This window comes from Nannobrachium achirus, assembly GCF_963921795.1.
Source record: "Nannobrachium achirus genome assembly, chromosome: 4".
NCBI classification, from domain to species: domain Eukaryota; kingdom Metazoa; phylum Chordata; class Actinopteri; order Myctophiformes; family Myctophidae; genus Nannobrachium; species Nannobrachium achirus.
In genome coordinates, this window is record NC_137813.1 from 61742332 (window position 1) to 61759594 (window position 17263).

The window sequence follows — 17263 nt, forward strand, 5'->3', positions numbered from 1 at the left end:
CATCCTATTGACCCACATTTTACGTTGTACCCTGTATAAAATACCCCTGTTCACACACTCAATCAATCAGACTCCAACTTTTCCACTAGGGCAAGACCAAAGAGCTGACCAAGGGAAAAAAATGGTAGACCTGCACAAATGCTGCGATGGGCTACAGGACAATAGGCAAGCAGCTTAGTGAGAAGGCAACAACTGTAGGCACAACTATTGGAGCATGGAAGAAGCTCAAGATGTCTATCAAGCTCCCTCTGTCTGGGGCTCCATGTAAGATCTCACCTCGTGGGGTATCAATGATCATGAGAGAGATGAGGCAACAGGTAGCAACAGGCCGAGGACTCTCTTCACACTGCATATGTGACATACAGCCTATGTATTTCTGTTCAGAAAAATAGCTAGTCATGCTTATGATGTCTGGAAAGGTGCAAGTTACTCATTTTGTAAAAAAAAAAAAAAAAAAAAAAATCCACACCACTCTTGTGGCAAATCCAAGGCGGTTTTCACCATACGTAGCATTATCAACCGAGAAAATGGATGATAACATATTGAATCTCTCTGATCAGGGCTGATAACGGCCATTTCATGGTGCTGATGTATTCGAAACGGCTGGGAATGGCAGTGGTAGAAGGAATTGGGAAGCTATCATGGATCATGTGCCCAGTAGGCTGAACACTTCACAGTGGACAGGACATCCAAAGAGTAAAGGAACATCAATGTAGTGTATGACGACTACAATCTCCCATCTTCAGTGAAGTATAGGCCTCACGGAAGACATACCTGGGTGGCAAGCCTCCAACTACCTACAACACACCATTGGGGAAATCCTGTCAAACAGGATGAAAAATGATCTAACTGTCGATCTCACCATTAAAGGAGGCCACACGGAGGAAATTCCAGATTGGCACGCCACCAACTAATTACCATGGAAGATGACTCACCCTAACACACGCACGCACGCACGCACGCACGCACGCACGCACGCACGCACGCACACACACACACACACACACACACACACACACACACACACACACACACACACACACACACACACACACACACACACACACACACACACACACACACAGCTGTTGCAGAAAAAAAGACTGGGTGGGGAACTGCATGCCAATGAACCAGCCTCCCCAACATGCTACCAACAGAATGTGTTTGGCAATGTATTCTTAATAGTTGTGGTTTCCATTATTAAGTGTACAGGTATTGTTGATGAGTTGCCTAAGTAGTGTAACATTATTGTGATTCCATAATAATTACTGTAATAACTGCTTGGTAATAATTACACTGTCTCTTTTTTTTTTAAACTTTATTTCTTTATCCCACAATTTTTGTAACCCATTTTTTCACCCAGTGCAAATTATCAAATGTAATCCTGGGCGCTACACTCCCTCTGCTGGGGGGAACGGACTGACCTCATGCTTCCTCCTATGAGAAGTCCAAGTAGCTTATTTTCACCTGACGGGGGGATTTCCCCAGTTGGACGCTGAGTGTGGAAGGAACACGTTATTCCAACCAGTTCCTTTCCCCTCCATCAGGTGCCCCAGCTGGCCAGGGGAGGCAATATAGAGACCAGGATTACTGCATGTTTTTGTGAGGGTACCTACCCTAGGAGACACGGGGAGTACATGCAAACTCCACACAGAAAGGCCCTTTTGCCAACCCCACCTAGGGTGGGGGCACTGATGATGCGGAGGAGAGTACACAGCCCCAGCGCCACAGCATCCCCAGCGGGAATCGAACCCAGGACCTCCTAGCTGTGAGACGACTGCACTACCAATGCCCTCCTTGATATACGTGTTGATGTATTCTCAACTTGGTCTTTGCAAAATAAGAATCACTAGTATTTGACTTTGTATTGCAAATTTAAAGTTTGTAAAAGATTTCAACAGATCAGGGAAGCGTATAGAGTTTCAACTGCATGGGCAGCATTTTTCCATATTTGCTTGTTAGTCGTTTATGTATTAATGGTTACATTTTGGTGTCATTTCTTCTAGACATCATGGCTGACAGGCTGCAGCCTTCAAGGGGCTTATCTTATCTTCATGGGGAAGGCCTCATATCACAGCCCTGGGCTGGAGGGTGACATCAAAGTAACCGATTCAATATTTATTATTTTTCAAACAGTAATGTGGGAAAATACTTTTTGGAAGTAATTATGTGGCCTACTGGCAGTATGCAGTTGCACAAAATCAGTTCAGTAAAATCAGTTCAGTAAAATCAGTCCGGGAGATTAGCTCGAACACACACATACAGGCATGGCTAGCCAGTAAAAGGAAAATGTTGGGTGGTGAACTGCCTCTGAATTAAACATGTCAATGAACCCGCCCCCCACAGTAGGGGGGGCTGTAGCTCAGGAGGTAGAGTGGGTTGGCCAATGATCCATGGGTTGGCGGTTCAAATCCCAGCTTCTCCTGTCTACATGTCGAAGTGTCCTTGGGCAAGACGCTGAACCCCAAGTTGCTCCCGGTGAGCTGGTTGGTGCCTTGCATGGTTTCCACCGCCACCGGTGTATGAATGTGTGTGTGAATGGGTGAATGTAATGCACATTGTAAAGCGCTTTGGATAAAAGCGCTATATAAATGCACCATTTACCATTTAACTCACTGAAGTCAAAATGTGCTTACTTTTTTTTTTACTTACTGTATGTAACCCGCCTCCCCCTCCCGCTGATTGGATGGTGCAGAGAACCAATCATGCGATGCTGCCCTCTGAATAAATTGCAGGACCCATCAACTCTGTGCACACCTTCAGCAACATTTTGGTTCAAGACTTGAACGCCTGTTATTGCATCTCTAGTTGTCTACTCAACCTTTCCTCGCACCTCAGAAGCTTTGACGGGTAAGCTTTCTCATTCTGAATATTTAGTATTAACTTGTTTAAGAAGTAATAATAATCGCGTCAAGTGGGGATACTTATGGTATAACTTAGGCAAATTTGTATTAATAGTATTAGTTAATTAATTATTAATTGTAATACTTTTATTAATTGTATTAATTTGGTAATGAATAGGCCTATATTAACCCTGCAAGGCTCAGCGTTGCTTTTTGGCAACATTTTTAAAATCATTTTTTTTTAAATGTTATAGTTAGTTTTCCTGTTCTTTTTTCACATTAACATCACCATTAAATCCTATTGTTTAGTATTACAATGCCATTGGCCACTATATTTGCACATAAATACCCCCCACAGGGGCTGACAATTCACACCTCCCAGAGAAGTTGAAATTCCAGTGTCTGGACGAACAACATCTAACTTTTTAACTGAAGCTATTCCTCACTAAAACATAATTAAAATGCCTGTAATATATTTTTTCATGGTCATTACAATGTCTAGAACATATACATATGTTATTATTGTGAAAGATATCCCCAAAATGCAAATTAGAGCATGATTTATGATTTATGGCTATAAAACCTTACAAAAACATTATTAATGTTTTAACATTACATTTTCCTGTGATTAGGACAACAGCATCTGATTTTTCTTTTTTTTTTTTTTTTTTTTTGGGCCAGTAGAAATTAATTTGGGCCTTGCAGGGTTCATTTTATTCCTCTCCCCAAGTGTCAGTTAGGAAAAACAACACTCAGTAAAGGCCGTATCAGAGTGTACAGTGGAGAGCTAACCACCGGTGGAGAGCTTTCCACCGCAAGTCAGAAAATAAGTGCAGGACATCATAGTCACGGGGCCCACGGTGAAGTCCTCCCCCGCCTCCCTCTGGTTCAGACGCAAACTCCGACCAGGTCGACCAATCAGTGAACGGGGTGTAGAGCCTGTCTGTCTGATAGTAAAAACAGAGAGATGTGTCGGTACTCGCGGTGTAAAGCTCTCCACCGTGAGGAATGATGTAACGTTGTAGTTTCATGACTCAAAAAGACTCGAAAAGACTACACGGCGGTGTAAAGCCTACCACCGCCCAGGGAACTATGATGTCGGCTTAACACTCATATTTCCCTATTCATAGGTCTACCAGACAAGGCTGTCCTTTGAGCCCCCTGCTGTTTGCTATCGGACTTCATTCAAACCCCCGCATCACAGGCATAACCAGGTATGGCACAGAGCAAAGGGTCTCACTCTACGCAGTCAACCTCCTTATACCTTTCTAATGTGTCCATTATCTGTTCCTGCTGCACTTGGCACACTGGACACAAAAGCTAACTATTCCCTCTGGGTACAATCCCCCAAATGTATCCTTTATATAACTTTCCATTTAAAATATATGGTTTTACATATTTAGGAATCCAAGTTACAAGTGATTTTAACAACCTGTTTAGCGAAAAACAAATTGCCTTGCCTGTCACACATGCGACAGGATTTTGAGCGGTGGTTATTGCTCCTACTAAAATCCAGGGTTAATTCTGTTAATATGAACACTCATCCTAAATTCTGTTACTTATTTCAGTGTATACCAATTTTCCTCACTCAGGCATTTTTTTTAAAGATTGACAGTCTAATATTCGACTTGAAAAAAACAACATAAGGAATTCTTACGACAATCAAAACCTTGGCAAATTTTATTCAATTATTACGCTGCTAATCTAATCTAATCTATCTAATTTTAGCACGCTCAAAAACTCTCCTCAAGACCTGTGCTCTTACTGCTCTGGTACACTCCCCTCTGAACTTCTCTCTACATAAAAAAATATTATGTATTTTGTTGTGTTCATTGTTACCTTGTTGTAATAATAATACTCTGAGGTTACAATGAAATATAGTTGCCCAAGTGTGCTTATACTAATTTTCTCACTTTTCAGCCTAACATGTATGTACTATGTATGTGACAATACTATTAGATTGAGTGCCATTGTATCGTAATCCCCTTTCTCACAGTGTCCTCCAGGGACGTGCTGGCCATTGGGAAAAGCGGGACAACTCCCGAACGGCCGGTCCAGGCCGGCCATTAGGAAAAAAAAAAAAAAAAAAAAAAAAACGGCCTTCGTTCCATTTTGGGTGCTGGGCGGCCAACAAAGTAAATCGTCACTGTCGGGCAGAAACCTTGTATCTCCAAGTTTCAAATGCATATATTTTTTTGCAAAGTAAAGCCCTGCTTCATCGTACAAGGCAGTTGCACAAAAGTAGTGAAAACAGCAGATCTACAAGCATTGCGAGGCGTTGTGTGCTTGTAGATCTGCTGTTTTCACTAGTTTAAATCATTTTTAAAATGATAAATACAAAACAAAAGGTTTTGGACATACAAGGTTTCCACCCGACAACGACGAAATATAACTCATGTAATTGGCCCACTGGCTTGTCACTTACACAGCGCTATAGAGAGAGATCTCTCTCTATAGCACGCAATGAGGGCCTCTCCAACTATTTTTCCCGGGCTGAATCAGGGGCCCATCACGTCCCTGGTGTCCTCAGATGCACTTATTATAACATATTTTCTAAAACAGTTTGAAGAGCTACCTTTGTAATTAAACCCACAACACAGTACACCTGTTGTTCTCTTTTGTAGAATGGGCAACGTCGACAGCGTGTGTAGAATTATCTTCCCAGAGAGTCTGACTGCTACCGCCATGGGCCTGAAAAACACCCATGTTGCAGAGCAAACCCCCAAAATGATCCTTCTCAAGCCGGATGCCCAGGGAGAGGACTGTGCTGGCAAGATTCAATTCACCCAACTTGACGCAGATGGTTTCTCTCAGCTTGAGATTGATATTAAGGGGTTGAAATTAAGGGACCAGGCCAATGTGATCGAATGGATCGTAAACAATTTTGATCTTACCTTTTCAAAGGATTGGGTTAGTGAGAAAGAAGTTAAAATCGAAGTCATGCTCCCGAATCCGGAGTAGATCAATATAACATCAAGCATAATAACATGAATATTGTGCAAATGAAAGTAGTGAAGCAGGGGAGAAGAAAACAGAATTTTTTTAGTTTTTTTTTCAAAAAAATATTACAGAATTTTAGAGTTTTCCCCCGGGAACCCCTTTTACTTTCTGTCAGGTGGTCGCCAATGCTTTGCTACTGTAACTTCAATAAAGCTTCAATAAAGCAGTACAGCTCTTGTGTGGGTTATTGGTCTCATTTGATGAACAGTGATGACATGTTTAAAAGAATGAAAGAGAAATCTAAGTAGAAAAATCACCAAAGCAGTTATAAACATGAGAGGATATTTAATCTGTGCATTCTATTACCAGACGGGAGTAGAAGTATAATCCTAAAGGAAGAGTATAAGGGTATTTTGGAGGGGATTAGCATGAAACTGGACAGATGAAAGTGTGATCGAAAATGGGTGAGCGATAGGGCATTAACGAAAATGTCGATAAGTCGACTAAGTTGACTTCATTACACCAGTCGACTCCCACCAGAGAAAGTCGAAAGTTGAAGTAAAAAAAAAAAAAAAAATCCTTTGTATTTTTTTCTATCATTATTTTTGCTCCATGCGTGCGTCTGTACAGCATTCAAACTGTAGGATTGCTTATTGTCAAGGACGGAATGATCCAATATTACAGTGCTACATTACATTTGGTATAACATGGTTCTATTGTTAAAATAGCATGTACAGTAGATCGGCTATTTTCACAATTTCTGCCTCTATATATTTGACAATTTGGACAATGTTTAATTTGTCATTTTAGAGGTATTAACAAGTCCTTAAATTGGCACTTTAGAAATGTGAAGATACCCTCTATATACTTAAACTTTATAACATAATTGGGGGGTCCTGTGTGATGTGATGACGTCATCAAACAATAAAGTCGATTTCAACTCAACTTTTTACTGAGTCGAGTCGACTTGCAAAAATCACAAGTCGTTAATGCCCTAGTGAGCAATAAAAAAAATCAAAGAAAACACAGAAGAGTTCTGGAGAGAGCTAGATGAGGTGATGGAGGAGATGCCCAAGCAGAAAGATTGGTGATTGGAGCAGTCCTCAATGGACATGTAGGGCAGGGACGTGCAGAGAATGTTAGAGAGGCACGGGCTGACATTTCTATAAGGGCTTTCTGGTGAAAATGTCGAAAATAGAATAGACCTCCAAGCTCGGAGGTCGGCTATATATGAGGAGGTGATCAACCAGTTGGTTAGCACTAATTTACATAATGGTTGAATCAAAATTGATTCCATAACATTGATTCAATATAAATCAACTAAAATGTACATGTAGATTACCATTTAGATGGTGGTTGGATCAATATTTACATTGAGAGCCAGTCGTGGTTGAAAATCCAACTTTTATTCAACACATTTAACACAATCAGCGCAAATAGTGGACTCAACAACCAGAAGAAAGATGGTGCTGCAGTGGGCAATGGGTGGCCGGGTTCTATTAAAAAAAAAGACTGTTCTAGAGAGAAACTGATCACTGATCAATCGTGGTGCTTCAGGATACAACAACCTAGTTGAGACACTGCATTCCTTTTAATCCACATATGGTATGTGAGTCAAGTTACTAAACGGTGTGTGTCCACAGTGGAAAAGAGCCCAAAAAAAAAGGCATCTGTTGAGAAGAAGATACCAAGGCATGCAGACAACAGACATGTGTTATCAGTTGACAAACACAAAGCATCCATTTTTCATTTATCTCACCTCACAACACAACCAAGCATGGAATCACAATAATGTTACAAGACTTTCTCCTCAACAATACCTCTCAACTTCAAAGGAATTTTACCTTCTCTTTTTCCTTGCTGGTGTCCTGGTGATGACGAGCGCAAGTCACCTAGGGGGGTCTGGGTGCATCGAGTATTATTTTCCAAAATTTGGCAATTTGGTTCATCCTGGCTATGTTTATTATTATTATTATTTATTTTTGTAAATGTTTTGCTATAACACTGCAATCTCCAAATTGCAGACACTGCAGTTAATTTAATAAAAGACCACTTATTTTAGTTTTTGTTCCAGAGGGCAAATGAGGCTACTGCCAGTGCAGTAAGAAAGAATCTTACATGACAGTTGAAGCAATAATTGTAGGCCTACAGTACCTGATGGATTAGTCAGGTATGTTGACAGATGTTCTGTCCCAGATTACCTCATCTGAAAGGTTCTCAAAAGATGATGTTTCAACGATCATAACATATGCTGTAACATAGTTGTTGTCTTATTTGTTCTTCATAAAATTCTACCCTTGCAGTTTTACAGATGCTGCCCTTCCCCCATGTTGAGGTGCAAATACTATGATCCAATAGTGTCTTTGTTGCATCTATTTGAACCATGGGTGTGTGTGTGTGTGTGTGTGTGTGTGTGTGTGTGTGTGTGTGTGTGTGTGTGTGTGTGTGTGTGTGTGTGTGTGTGTGTGTGTGTGTGTGTGTGTGTGTGTGTGTGTGTGTGTGTGTGCGCGCGTGTGCGTGTGCGTGCGTGCGCGTGCGCATGTGCGTGTGTGTATTTTATGTGCTTGTCAAATTTAATTTGACAGTCACGAATGACAAAAAAGAAAAGTAAAAAACACTGACTTCCTCAATGTTCTGCTTTGATACTAGGTCTGTTACTTGACCTTGATACTGGCTTGAGGAGAGACTTCAGCACCATTTAAAGTGACTGAATGAGGTGAGACATGTGCCTGGCCATATTCTGAACCACATGAAATGTAGCTCTAAGGCCGCATGTACACACAGTTAAAGCACTGTTGCTATAATTGATAGTATAATATCTAGATTAAAATAATGTCTGCCTCTGTCAATGTATTTGGAATTTATGACAGCAATGTATGTGTTCTGCACTGTATCTTGGGGCTTCTTCCGCCAGCAGATTCAGCACCCAACACGGTGTCCAGCGCTTGGAGCGAACTCCATTGAGCAGTCCACGCTGTGCAGTGCGCTATAGCACTCTGAAGAAGAGACGATAGCATGGGCTTCCCCCGCCAGCAGGTTTCACAAGATATTGTCTTTCTTACTTTGTAACAGGCTCACGTAGCGCCCGGAGAGGAGCCGTAACTCCAGACCTGTTCTCCTTCCTCCAACTGATAAGTGGGCACCTGGCTAGAAGCTGATCACACGTTTTGTTATAGCTTATATGATGCTTTTTGTTTGTCAACTGACGTCTGCTGCCTGCCTGTCAGCTGTCTGCCGGCATCTTCTTAACAGATGCCTTTTTCTCTCTCTCTCTCTCTCTCTCTCTTCTCCACTGTGGCCACATACCGTTGAGTTGACTCATATATCATACGTGGTACATGTATCGTGTACATCATGTACATTGTTGATGAGTAAAGCCCTTTGCACACAGACGCGTTTTTCTCGCACGAAAGAAAAAACGGACGATTCCATTTTTTTAAAGAAAACAATGATTCTCTATGACCTCATGCACACCGGCTCGAATTTGCCATGCGGCAAGTGGCTGCGTATTTTTCACGATCTAACCCAGTTCGATTTGTGCGTCTTGTTGCATGCGGTAAAAACTCATCGACTCCTTTTATGACTCCTCTTCGGATCCGCAGTGTGGATTCCGCACAGCCTTGCACACCAAATCCAATGTGTTTTAATCACACAGCAAACGGAAAGAAACGCAACGGTCCTGTGTGCAAAGCCCTTTTATTTAGTCTTGTAACATTAATGTGATTCCATGCTTATAGCTGTGTTGTGAGTATATACATTCTTTTGTTGAGTTTTTCTTACACAAAACGTATTTAAATCATGGACGCGAGCAAACTGGTCAACTGCATGGGCATATGCACACTGTAAAATCATATATCACAGTCTCCCGATGTGTCCAAATGGAACCAAATCGACCCATTCAGTTTAATCTGGACCCCATGTAACACAGAATATTTTAGAGCAGATTCTGCTGTGCACTCTCTAAATGCTTTTCCAAAATGTTCAACCATGATATCCGTTTTGATGTGTTCTCCACTTGGACTTTTGCAGATTTAAAGTTTGTCAAAAATAATTTTGGGGTATAGTATCATAGTTTTAACTGGGCAGCATGTTGGGCATCACCTCGATTCAGAGGCCCATACTGACTTTCATAATGTGAGCGAAGGGACAAAACTTGAAACAGTGCTGAATTATATTAGCAAATGCATGAATTTGGTACTGTAGACATAAAATGCTGACTATTGTTTTCCTTTACAGCTGTATGTGTCAGCCTAACCAAGTATTTCCTATAAGTATGTGACAATACCATTCAATTAATTGTATCTTAATCCCCTGTCTCACTGGTCGGTGTCCTCAGAATGATGCACTTATTATAGCATAATGCATTATAAATTATAATGCTTTATAATGCATTAGAAAGTCGACCTTAATATAAAGTGTTACCAGCATATTTTCTAAAACAGTCACCAGTCATGTTGCCATCCCTTAGCTTTCGCTGAACTGACACCACTGGTTGCAGTGTAAAACTCTGACCACTCTTCATTACTGCAACAGAGCATTACTTTTGTTTTTCATCAAAGAGAAAACCTGTATAAAACTAAGACCGAAAGACTGTATACAAAGTCAATGATACCCACCCATAAACTTAAGTTTAGATCATGGGTGGGCATCATCCTGACTTTAACCCTTGGATGCATGACCAACCAATACCTACACTCTTCCATGAGTGGGGTCAAAAACGACCCCAATTAAAATCAATGTATTTTTGCAGTAAACGACTTGCTCTCACACGTAACTCTGCCATACTTTTGCCTAGCAACGTGATTTCAACTTTAAAACACTCACACGACTTGGGCCTTTTTTCTGCCAATAAGGACAAGCGGTAATTGTTGAAGCCCCGCCCCCTCTGTCTACTAAACGCGTGCAGCAGCTGTCACACTTTGCTCTCACACTTTTCTCTTACACGTAACTCTGACATACTTTTGCGTAGCAACGTGATTTCAACTTTAAAACGCTCACACGACTTGGCACTTTTTCCGGCCAATAGGGACGAGCTGTAATTGTTGAAGCCCCGCCCCCCCCCCCCCTGTCTTCCTATTGGCTGGGCTTTAAACAGCCATAACTCCAGTTCGCAGCATGTTACCGTCTTGAAACTTGGTGTCTGGACTTAATCCACCATAGGGATGAGCTGCAATTGTTGAAGCCCCGCCCCCTCTTGCCTCCTATTGGCTTGGCTATAAACAGCCATAACTCCATTTTGCAGCATGGTACCGTTTCGTAACTTGGTGTCTGGACTTAGACAGCTAATATGGACGAGCTGTAATTGTTGAAGCCCCACCCCCTCTGACAAGTCTGTTGTTTCCACCCGCCCTGACGGTCACTTCTCGCCCTTAGGGTGTCTTACTGGCAATAGTAGTAATAGTAGTAATAGTAGTAGTAATAGTAATAGTAGTATTTGGACACAGCTCCTACAATTTTACCCTAAAATCACGCAAATCGGTACACACTATGTCTACACTCATCTCATCAACATGTGACCTGACAGTCGCTTACCTCCCGATTAGGGAGTCTTACTGGTAATAGTAGTAATAGTAGTAATAGTAGTAGTAATAGTAATAGTAGTGATATCAGTAATAATAGTTGCGACCGTAGGTCGCAAGTTTAGTATGTGAACGGTCACAGCTTGTAGGTAGGTATGTATGTATGTATGTATGTATATGTACTGTATGTCTCTCTGTCACGCCTGACACTGTGGTTCTATGGGTTTGTCGCTCTGACATCATGCTCTGATGTCAATGTGATGTCAGGGGAACCACTCTAACAGAATGTGTTTGCCGCTCTGGCTTCACTGTGATGTCACACTAAACGTTTTTATGCCCATACATGGAGATCCCTGTCTGTAGAACCTGCCACACAGATATGGGATGTCTTGGCCTTATGTCTTGGCCATATATGGATTCTGTTAGTGTTGTATGTGGACGATGTGGTCTCCATATATGGGTATTCCCATATGAAGTCCTGTTAGATATGGGCTTAATATTAATGACTTCAGGGAACTCCATGTATGGGCATAAAAGGGATTCTGTTAGTTTGACATCATAGTGAAGCCAGAACGTGATGTCAGAGCGGCAAACCCATTCTGTTAGAGTGGTTCCCCCGACATCACAGTGACATCAGAGCTTGATGTCAGAGCGACAAACCCATAGACCCACAGTGTCAGGCGTGACAGAGATACATACATACATATGGACAAGCTTTAACCGTTCACATACTTGCAATCTACGGTCGCAACTATTATACTATTACTACTACTATTACACTATTACTACTTTTATTACTACTATTACTACTATTACCAGTAAGCGACCGTCAGGGCGGGTGGAAACAACAGACTTGTAAGAGGGGGCGGGGCTTCAACAATTACAGCTCGTCCATATTGGCCATCTAAGTCCAGACACCAATTTTCGAGACTGTATACAATGCTGCAAAATGGAGTTATGGATGTTTAAAGCCCAGCCAATAGGAGGGAAGAGGGGGCGTGGCTTCAACAATTACAGCTCGTCCCTATTGGCCGGAAAAAGTGCCAAGTCGTGTGAGCGTTTTAAAGTTGAAATCATGTTGCTACGCAAAAGTATGCCAGAGTTACGTGTGAGAGCAAAGTGTGACAGCAAAGTGTGACACCTGCTGCACGTGTTTAGTAGACAGAGGGGGCGGAGCTTCAACAATTCCAGCTCGTCCCTATTGGCGGAAAAAAGGCCAAAGTCGTGTGAGTGTTTTAAAGTTGAAATCACGTTGCTAGGCAAAAGTATGTCAGAGTTATGTGTGAGAGCGAAGTAGTTTATTGCAAAAATGCATTGATTTTAATTGGGGTCATTTTTGACCCCACTCATGGAAGAGTGGGGTAGTGATACAAAAACTGCAATTTCTTAAAATTAATGAAAGGAATGATAAAAATGCAAATGGCCTCATGTCACAAACATGTTTTATGAGGAATACCTGGAATATGAAAATATTTAAACTTTTAATTTTAAAGATATTGAAGAATAACAACCCCTGGGGTCATTTTTGACCCCACTCATGCATCCTAGGGTTAAGTGAGTGAAGGTCCAAAACTTGAAACACATTAAAGCTTCATGAATTTGGTAAACAAATGCAAACTTTTTGTTTACCCTGATTTAACAATCAATAGCACTAATTAATGTCAGCTGTAACAAACGCCTGTCTTGTCTGTCTTCTGCACACGTGTCAACTGAATGCAGCCTAGATATCAAGTAATTCCCTGTTAGTCGGGGATCCACATGCCCAAAAGCTCAAGGAATAGGGTTGAACCTGTGATGTTCTGCCGCACTTTTTATTTCTGTTTTATCTATTAGTTTGGTCATTAAGGTCCACAGAATGAGAGGCCTGCTCTGCCGGAAACATCGCGAAAAAAAGTTATGGACATTTGTATATTCACTGTCCCATTGACTCCACTAGAAATATTAAAAAAAGAAAATAAATCTGCTTTAAGTAGCATGTGAGGGGTCAAACTAGGGGTTCTTCGTCATTCTGAATCCATTGCAAGCATTTGTTTTGCATGAAACCATTCCTTGGGCAAAATATTGGCAACTAAACACTGTGAAAAGTGATGAGTCATCACTTTTTTCCCACTTTTCACAGTTCTGGGTGGCCAAAATTTTGCCCAAGGAATGTTCTTCATGCAAAACAAATGCTTGCAATGGATTCAGAATCATGAAGAACCCCTAGTTTGACCCCTGACATGCTACTTAAAGCAGATTTATTTTTATTTTTTAAATATTTCTAGTGGAGTCAATGGGACAGAAATATACAAATGTCCATAACTTTTTTTTGCAATGTTTCCGGCAGAGCAGGCCTCTCATTCTGTGGACCTTAATGACCAAACTAATAGATAAAACAGAAATAAAAAGTGCGGCAGAACATCACAGGTCCCCTCCCATTTTGGTGACTGGATCCCCGGCTATGTAGTAGGTACTAGGTAGGTCCTCTCCCCCTCATGTTAAACTTACATTAGTAGTACCGGTACATAATGTTTTCAGTATGATCTGCCAATGGGCCAATTCATTTGTCTTCCCAATGGGCTGTATACTCTTAATTTGGGTGCAAATTTATGCAAATTAATATTTATTTTTTCAAAATTAATTTAAATATATCAACGTTTTTTCTTGTAATAATCATAATAATTTATAATCAATGAAAAAAGGGAGCAAGTTAAATACTTGTCATTTATGAGTTTGATTATTCTATACAAATATATTATTTTTAAAAGTTCCTTTTTCAAAGTGAGAAACATACACCTTTATGAAATAAGAGGGGGCAGGATTTGTAAGGGCAGCCATGATTCTATTGGACAGTATGCGCCTTCAAAATCAACCCCCCCTGAACAGTCCGCCCCTTAAGAATCCGCCTACTGGGTTTCTGTGGTCTGCATTCAGACTCAATAGAGACACACATGCTCCTACAAATTCACGCCCACAATTGAGACAGCGGCCCCACTTCGGGTAAGGGAGCACGGTGTACTGTACTGCAAGCCATAGCCCATAGAAATTGCATTGCAATTCAACTGTGGTTAGCCTAATATTAAAATAATCCTACATGAACTGAAAACTATATTGATTTAAATAAAAATATGTTTTCAAATGATTGGTCTGTCTTTGTCAACATATCTTCTTTTGAATTAGGCTACATTCATTGGCCAATATTTTTAATGTGGTGGTGGTGCGAGGGGGTCACCTAGTTTTTTCTTTTTCTTCTTTTTTTAGGCCGTCACAGGTTGGATTGTGACGGTCCAGGGGCCGTAGTATTTACTGTAACAGGAGTCTCCATCTCTCACCAGCTATTTATTAAACAGAAAATGCAAGTTCAGGTTGGGATACCAATTTTATCCAATCAGAATAAGAGAACTCAGTCAGGATATAGACAGAAGTTAAATTGTTAGTGATGACACAACTGGAAAAGGAACACTGGGGAGGCAAATGCTCAACTCTATGCAAATGTGAAGCAAGCCAATCACAACGTAGCAATTATTTTGCGTTGAATGTCTGCATTGAGTGACAAATCAATCGACCCCACTTCATAGATGGCCATCTCTAGCCATCAATAAGTACTGGGAAATGTGTGTCTGCGTAAAGCTATGCTCACCTTCACCACAAGGGTGCAGTGTAGGTTAAGTTTATATGTCGTGGTGATTGGCAGCACAACAACATGAATGTTACTCAATTCAATGGGGCCTTATTGGTAAGAGCAAACCTAATGTTTACAAAAACAAGAATGGCCACCTGTGATATGACAGGGAGACACAAGAGCATATTCTTCCTTTAATAAAAACTGAACACAGTAATGAATCTCATATTACACTTTTATTTCCATTTTATTACACAGTAATAATCCCATTCCCAATCAGAGAAAATGTCCACATGCATCCGTATAATAGGAGCACGGGTGTACTGTTTTAATTGGAAAACAAATACTAATAGCACAATTAATATACTTTTCCATCTAATATAAACTGATTATACCATCCAATTACAATGCATTCAATGCATTATGCATTCATAATTAATGAAACAAAAAACAAGATGATGTATCACAACATAGACCTTGCATAAAATAAGATTATTCATTCCTGATCAACAATACATTGTTGAGAAAACAGTCAAGGACTTCCTATGAAATTAATGGTGGCTCCATGCACAGAGCAAGGAAATTGCTATGCATAATACAGATTTATAATTTACTCAGGCTTGATTTCAGTGCAAAACCCTGTCCACCTGTACATAGAGCTGCACAATTATGGCTAAAGTGATTCTGTCTGTCTCTGTCTCTGTCTCTGTCTCTGTCTCTTTCTCTGTCTGTCTGTCTGTCTGTCTGTCTGTCTGTCTGTCTGTCTGTCTGTCTGTCTGTCTGTCTGTCTGTCTGTCTGTCTGTCTGTCTGTCTGTCTGTCTGTCTGTCTCTCTCTCTCTCTCTCTCTCTCTCTCTCTCTCTCTCTCTCTCTCTCTCTCTCTCTCTCTCTCTCTCTCTCTCTCTCTCTCTCTCTCTCTCTGAGGGACCCCACTTTGAGAACCACTGCCTTAAAGTATAGAGGAATAATGAAAGAGACATGGATATTATGAACCTCAAATGAAAGGGTGAAATGTGTTTTTACTTTGATTCAAATGTATTTTATTTCTTTGAGTGACTGTATTTTATACAGTATTATGCTGCACTGATGATGATGATGATGATGATGATGATGATGATGATGATGTTCTATCAAACAGTGGTTTCCATTATTCCCTTTCTATGCTTTGGTGTGCTGGGGAGGCAAACTAAACTATAAACTAACTAACGAACTAACATGCAGGGACCGAACTCGACTCTGTGGTGGTAATTGACCATATTCACCTGACGGCCATGTTTGAAATTTGCATCGAAACCGGGTGGCAACTGGGGTGGCATTTCCTTAACTTAACCCTTAAGTTCTGTTCGGGTCATTTTGACCCATTTTACATTTTCATTTGAAAGAGAATGGTAGAAGTTTATAACAGCAGACAGGAAGACAGACTGCTTGCAGGAGTGCAAGAAGCTTATACAGTATGTGCCTCACATGCAGTCCGTGTTTGTGAAGCATGTGTCTCCTAGTGTATACATACAAGTGTACATTCATATGTGACATTAATGTGTTTTCCCATGTTCACATGCGTGCTCAGCTCTTATTTTACATGAATTTCAGCTCAGTAAAAACGCCTAGCTCTTTCAGTGTTTTATGTGATATAGCAAAGCATAAATGCAAACATTTACCATATATATATGAATTGTTTGGAATTAAGACAAAGTCAATGTATGATGATGATGATTTGTTAAGTAAAACATTATATTAGTTTTGATTTTTAAACCAAATATCCCCTGGGTCAAAATGACCCGCGAACAGAACGAAGGTGAAGTGAATCTGAACAGAACTGAGTTAATGACGATAAGATGGCCGCCGTGTGAATATGGTCAATTGCAGAGAAGAGAACTTTGCCAGCCACCCACTGCACACAGCACTTTATACTCACACGGTAGAAAACATTCAGTGGGTTGGTTTCTTTCACAGAAGTGTAACAGAAACAAATTTCGCCAGGCACAGCCAATCACCACATAGCAGACATTTCATTGAATGTCTGCACTGAGTGACAATTGACACCACTTCAGAGATGGACAAAACTAGATTTATTTGCAACTAGCCATTAAAATACTGAGAATTATGTCTGTATAGCTCACTTTGACCACAGGGGTGCAGTGCAGGACTGTAGGTTAAGTTTAAATTACATGGCTATTGGCGACACATAAACATGCCTTTTACTCAATTCAAGCTTATGAGCAAACATAATATTTACACTGAATGGCCACCTGTGATATGACAGAGAGACATAAGAGCATATTCTTCCTATAATAAAACTGAACACAGTGCTGAATCTCATATTAAACATTATTTCCATTCTACTACACAGTAAAAATCCCA